The 7,163-nt window shown below is 44.8% G+C and overlaps 1 pseudogene; it reads left to right on the top strand.

Annotated features, from left to right (window-relative positions):
• Positions 1-772: 772 nt before the first annotated feature.
• On the top strand, positions 773-1,657 carry LOC144103320 (allatostatin-A receptor pseudogene; annotated as a pseudogene).
• Positions 1,658-7,163: the final 5,506 nt, after the last annotated feature.

Below are 7,163 nucleotides of genomic sequence, written 5' to 3'. Positions count from 1 at the left end.
GGAATCATGCTCGCATGTGTTTTGAAACCTGTGGACACAAGGTCCTCCTCGGAGGATTTGATCCTCGGCGCTGGGCCAGATAGTTCAGAAACTGTACAGGCAAGGCGAGCGAACTCACGCTTTTTAAGCGACACGGACCTGGCATCGCGTTCGCGATCTTAGGAAGTGTGCTTATGTTTTTTAGTGTATTTCATCATCTGCCTGCTCCCATCATGATCGTCCTTCATCGTGACCTTCTTTTTTCTCCTCTTCCCATTCCCCTGTGCAGAGTAGCAGACCAGACATTTATTTTTAAGTCCAACCTCTCTCCCTTTCTAGTCGATAAACTCTCCCTCTCTCTCTTTCTCTTGAACAAAGGACCCTTTCGCACATATTGTATTCCACTCTCCTCGCGAGGGTTTGCGCTTTGCGCGCGTGCGCTGGTTTCTTTGATGAGATCTCACGGTATTTATATTTTTGCATTTTACAGATCACGGTGCTCAGCTAAACCAAAGTGTTGCTGAGGACCATGCAAATCTCACAGGCGCAGAACACGACCACCGGTACAGAACTGATGGCAAGTTGCAACAGCACCGGGGACCACTGCAAGACTTGGGGGGATTCGAGCACATCCGTGGAATTGCTCGTGAACCAAGACAACCAGGGGATAGAGTACGACTACCGCGGCAACCCTGCGGTGGGAACTGTTGGCGCTGTTCTTTTCGGCATCATTGTCATCGTGGGATTAGTCGGTAACGCCGTCGTCGTCCTCGTCGGGATTTGCAAAGGTCAAATGCGTTCCACCACTTACATTCTCATCATGAACCTCGCCGTGGCCGACCTTCTCTTCCTCTTCTCCGTCCCTTTCAAAGCATGGGACTACACGCTCGGCTACTGGCCCTTCGGAGACGCCTGGTGTCGGATCGTAAAGTACGTTTTCCTCGTCTGCGCCTTCGCCAGCATCTACACCCTGGTCCTTATGTCTGTGGACAGGTTCCTGGCGGTCGTCTACCCTGTCTGGTCGATTTCTATACGGACGCCCACGAACGCCTTTCGATGCATACTGCTCACGTGGATCACCATATTGGTAGCCTGTGTTCCGTTACTTGATTCCTACGGCGTCGTGATCGTCAACGACCTCCACTCCTTCTGCGGGTTCCGTGTCGGCGCTGGTTATGACAAAGCCGCATTCTATGTGTCCGTCTTCGTGATTTGCTTTGTGGTACCACTGGGTTTGATCTTTACCTTATACGCACTCATGCTAAGGAGATTGTGGCTCGGAAATCCTCTCAGTGGTAGGGTAAGCGCAGTAAATACCTGTGCAAAGAGGCGTGTCACAAGACTCGTCTTTGTGGTCGTGCTTGTCTTCGTCGCCTCGTGGTGCCCCTTCGGCGTGGTGAAGATACTTAAAAGTGTGGGCCTTTACGAAAAACGCACGGACACTTCGCTCATTGTTTTGGAAGTCGCGTCGGAAGTTCTTGCGTACGGAAATTCTTGCGTGAACCCGTTTTTGTACACGTTTCTTTTAGACAGATTCCGCAAGGATGTTTGTAAAGTGTTCTCTTGCTTCCGAAGGCCTTCCGCTAACATCTCGCCTGCCTGTAATGTACTCCGCGCAACCTCACGAGCGCTGCATGACGTTAATTGCAAGGAGCTTGTGAACGAAGAGAGAGTGTAGGGAATAGATTCAATCTCAGGAATTTCATGAGTACTGCGTGAAGAATAATCGCGAGTAAAGAACGATAAGTCAGCCGACTGAAGGCCGGAGATGCTCTCGGTGTTATAACAACGCTCAAAAGACGAGCAATTGTCGCGGATGAATTTTTTGTATAGAATTTGTAAGAAATCTTTGCTCGTGAGTTTAAAGCAAAAGTACTCTATGAATTCAAATCAACAAAGAAGAGTTACTGGCCGTGGAAATAACTGTCAGCTCTGTCAAAGGACTGTGTTGCAGTCTTATATTTTGTGTCGATTGCCACTGCGACAGGAATTCAATCAACATACTGCCTTGTAAATGGAATCACTCATCCCTCCCGGAACTGGACAGAAAGTTTCATTGCAGTGAAAATAGACAGGCTTGCCCAGGTCCTTATTTCATATGAGGTTATTTACTAAGTTATTTTAATGCAGGTATTGATTTGGCTCTGCGACTGTTGACACTTTCTTCAAAGGAACCTCTCATTCAAAATAACATGCGACAGGGAGCAGTCAGAGTGCGCATGTGCTGAAATATGGCTCTCCGTTGGCATCAGCTATAAACGTTGCACATGTTTTCCCATGAAGGCAACATTGGGGCGGTGTACTTTCGTACGCTCCTGCTACAAAGTCTGAGAAATAGTACTTGTCGGCATGGTGGCCACTTATATCAAGCAGTGGTTTCATGTTGAGACGCCCTTTTTCGGGCATGTGCGGCACAGCACCGCTGCGTCACTGAAACGCCTTCAGCACGCTGATGCTTATCACGGAGGCTATATCGAGCTCTACAAGGCTGGTTATCAGATTTCTTCTCGACGGATCTTTGAACCCAGCCTAAACACTGCCGTACAAAAACTTCCGTGTCTATTCAGGACGCAGGGAAAGAGAATCAACATTGTAAAGAGAAATATATTGTGCTAAATTAATTTTAAACCGAGCGCTATATTGCCACCTTGTTTTTTGGCCATCGTTTTCTTAAAAATTTTCTTAACGTATGCAAGTAATCCATCCATTCTGTGTTAATCCTATAATGCTCAGAAAGTTGCCAACTTCGATAATGTTAAAGAACTGATGGTCCTAACATTGCGGAAATGTTATCTTAAATATTTGTTAAAGAAACAAACAGAATTTGATTTCAAACACATGAGAGTTTCTTAATTTCTAAGGAATATAAAACTTCACATAAAAACGCAGGCGCTCGAGTTAAATAGAAAGCAAATTCAAAACTGCTGCATTACTTGTCACTGCAGTATTACAATCGCATAAATTTTAGGCGCTCGACTTCTGATCCGGATTTCCCGGCTTCGAACCCGACCGCAGCGGCTTCGTTTTTATGGAGGCAAAACGCTAAGGCGACCGTGTGTTGTGCGATGTCAGTTCACGTTAAAGATCCTCAAGTGGTCGAAATTATTCCGGAGCCCACCACTACGGCACCTCTTTCTTCCTTTCTTCTTTCACTCCCTCCTTTATCCCTCCCTCACGGCGCAGTTCAGGTGTCCAACGATATATGAGACAGATACTGCGCCATTTCCTTTACCCAAAAACCAATTATATTAATATTATTATTATTATTATTATTAGGTTTTTTGCGATTAGGATCACCTGTTGAAGGCATTTATCTTGTGAGCAAGCCTTCTGCATCTCTGGCACGCGACACTGACCTTGCTTTGATAAATACTTTAGAAAACAAAGTTTCAGCAATTGCGCAAACAGTTTGTGAGGTTGTGCGAGCCGAAGTGATAATATTCATGTTTTTGAACTCTATACAAAAAGTGATACGGACCTTTAATAAATGTTACGCAACCATAACTTGAGTCAGGCTGCGGCACCATGCTGCAAATTAGAAAGCGCAGTGCAAGCCCCATACCAGACACTTAACAAGTCACCCTAAATATTTCACGTATCCTAAAAGGATTTACTTGCAGTAGGAGTTTATTTCCATATAAGCGCCTCAAAACCGTTTACGCGATTGTGCCCGTTAAACTTTAATGTATAGAACAAATTCATGGCACCAGAACCAACGTAGCATCCTATCGTGATCTGCTTGTAAGCTCATACACGGAATTTTTTAGGGGCACAAGCGCACTTTTGGTGCTGTGTGCACTGTCACAGACAATTACTAGAGTGAACGCATGTTCAAGTATGAGTGCAGGACCAATTTTGTATTATAAGAATCCGAATATTTCTAAACAACAAATTGCTTTCCCCTTTATCTTCTACCCCCTGCTTTAAAACTGAGCCGGGAGACGAAGAATTTGCGGTACGTCGAGTCACGCATAGTGGGCTCGCCGATTGGCCAGGCACATCCTTTAGTACACGCCTGCCGACAGGCGCTGCACTGTGCGCAACTAACGCGCAAGGTCTGTCTTCGCGATGATGGTCAGAGGCCGCCGCGCATAGCCATTTAATAACCGCGGGCAGGAGCAGATGACGATGGTGGATAAGAGCAGTAACCGAATTGTAAATGAATCGAATTGATTGGACATGAGGAGGGATAAAATAAATTGGCGGTGGATTAGCTATCGTTAAACCTGGAGTGACGCGATAGCTACAAATGGCCGAATGGAACTTGCTCAGTTGAATTGCAAAGTCAGTCTCTCGCGCTCTTATTCGCTGGGCGTTCCTTCATCATTTTCGTCCCGCTTGACACGGCGCACGCGCACAACTTTGGCAGCTCGGTTTCGTCGGCGCGGCTCCGCACTATGTGGCTAGTCACGTGACCAACCACGTGAAGAACCACGTGATCAGCCACGCCGCCGCGCCACTGGCAGCTGCTGCGCACCACGTGACCAACCACGTGAAAGTGTGACGGCGCAGCCACGCTGAAGGCTCCAAACGCTACCGTAATGTTGCTCCGGACAGGCCGCCATTTGAATCTGAACCTGGCAACGTTTAACGCTAGAACTTTATCTAGTGAGGCTAGCCCAGCAGTGCTGTTCGAGGAACAAGCGGGAATTAAATTGGATGTGATAGGACTTATCGAAGCTAGGACAGGCGAGACGTATGCAGTACAAAAGGACGGACACACACTGTGCTATCGCTGATTAGGGGATAGACGAGAACGAGGTGTGGGATTTCTTATTAATCAGTATATCGCTGGAAACGTAGAAGAGTTCTATAGTATTAACGAGAGGGTAGAAACTATTGTAAATAGGCTGACTAGGAGGTACAAGCTGTAAGTGGTGCAGGCCTACGAGCCTACACCCAGCCATGATGACCAGATCATTGAAAGTTTCTATGAGAACGTAGAATCGACAATGAATAAAGTAAAATCAGTACACTGTACTGATGTGCGACATCAATGCGAAGGTGGCCAAGAAGACTGACGACCACGGGGTAGGTGACTATGGGATATGCTCTAGAAATAGCAGGGAAGAGTTATTAGTCGAATTCGCGGATAGAAATAATTTACGGATCATGAATACCTTCTTCCGCAAACGAGAAAACAGGAAGTGGACCTGGAAGAGCCCCAATGGTGAAACTAAACATGAAATCGACCTCATACTATGCGCTAAACCTGGCATCATTCTCGATGTGGCCGTCCTCGAAAAGGTGCGTTGTAGCGACCACAGAATGGTAAGGTCTAGAATTAGCTTAGACTTGAAGAGGGAACGGAAGAAGCTAGTGAAGAAGAAGACCATTAACGAGTTAGCCGTAAGATTGAAAGCACAGGAGTTTAGTATAGCGCTGCAAAACAGATGTTCGGCTTTAACTGAGGAAGACGATCTTGATGTTCATTCAATGCACAATAATCTGACATCCATAATTACGGAGTGCGCAGTAGAAGTAGGCGGTACGAACGTTCGAAAGGATACCGGGAAGCTATCTCAGGTGACGAAAGATCTGATTAAGAAGCGCCAAAGCATGAGGGCGTCTAATCCTATCGATAGAATAGAACAAACAGAGCTATCAAAGTTGATAAATAAGCGCAAGGTAGCCGACAAAAGGAAGTTTAATATGGAGACAATCGAGCATGCTCTAAAGAACGGAGGTAGCCTAAAAGCAGTGAAGAGGGAACTAGGCATAGGTAAAAACCAGATGTAGTAATTAAGAGACAAGCGGGGTGATGTAATTAGCAATATGGATAAGATAGTTAACGTAGCCGAAGAGTTCTACACAGACCTGTACAGTAGCCAATGTAATCAGAGCGTTAATAAGAAAGACAGCAGTGCACAGCAATGCGTCATCCCGCCAGTAACGAAAGATGAAGTAACGAAAGCATTAGAAGCAATAAAAGGGGAAAAGCAGCAAGGGAGGTTCAGGTAACAGCAGATCTGTTGAAGGATGGAGGGGACATCGTGCTAGAAACACTAGCCACCCTGTATATGCAATGCCTTCTGACCTCGACTGTACCAGAAGATTGGAAGAATGCAAACATTAACTTAATTCATAAGAAGGGAGACGCCAAGGACTTGAAAAATTACTGGCCGATCAGCTTACTATCCGTTGCCTACAAAGTATTTACAAAGGTAATCGCTAATAGAGTCAGGGCAACGTTGGACTTTAATCAACCAAATAATCAAGCAGGCTTTCGTAAAGGATATTCCACAATAGATCATATTCACACTATCAATCTGGTGGTAGAGAAATGCACAGAATATACCCAACCTCTATATATAGTTTTCATTGATTACGAGAAAGCATTAGACTCAGTGGAAACCTCAGCAGTCATACAGACATTGCGTAATCAGGGGGTAGAAGAGCCTTATGTCAAAATACTGGAAGATATATATATATATATATATATATATATATATATATATATATATATATATATATATATATATATATATATATATATATATATATATATATATATATATATATATATATATATATATATATATATATATATATATATATATATAGCAACTGCATAGCTACTATAGTCCTCCATAAAGTCAGCAATAAAATTCCAATAAGGAAGGGCGTCAGGCAAGGAGACACGATCTCGCCAATGCTGTTCACCGCATGTTTGCAGGAGGTATTTCGAGGCCTGAATTGGGAACAGTTGGGAATAAGAATAAATGGAGAATACCTAAATAATCTGCGATTTGCTGATGACATTGCCTTGCTGAGTCACTCAGGGGGTGAACTGCAAATCATGATCAATGAGTTAGACAGGCAGAGTAGATCGATGGGTCTAAAAACTAACATGCAGAAAACCAAGGTAATGTTCAACAGCCTAGCAAGGAAACAACAGTTCACAATTGGCAGCGAGAGCCTAGAAGTTGTGACGGAATACGTCTACTTAGGGCAGATAGCGACTGCTGATCCGGATCATGAGAGGGATATAACTAGAAGGTTAAGAATGGGGTGGAGCGCATATGGCAAATTCTCGCTGATCATGAGTGGCAGTTTACCAATTTCCCTCAAGAGGAAAGTGTACAACAGCCTAATGTTATCGGTACTCACCCACGGGGCAGAAACGTGGAGGCTAACGAAAAGAGTTCAGCTTAAGTTAAGGACAACGCAGCGAGCCTTGGAAA

The sequence above is a fragment of the Amblyomma americanum genome, chromosome 9 (assembly GCF_052857255.1).
Source record: "Amblyomma americanum isolate KBUSLIRL-KWMA chromosome 9, ASM5285725v1, whole genome shotgun sequence".
In the NCBI taxonomy this organism is placed as follows: Eukaryota; Metazoa; Arthropoda; class Arachnida; order Ixodida; family Ixodidae; genus Amblyomma; species Amblyomma americanum.
The sequence above is the reverse complement of the archived record's forward strand: the minus strand, read 5'-3'. Positions and strand labels throughout refer to the sequence as shown.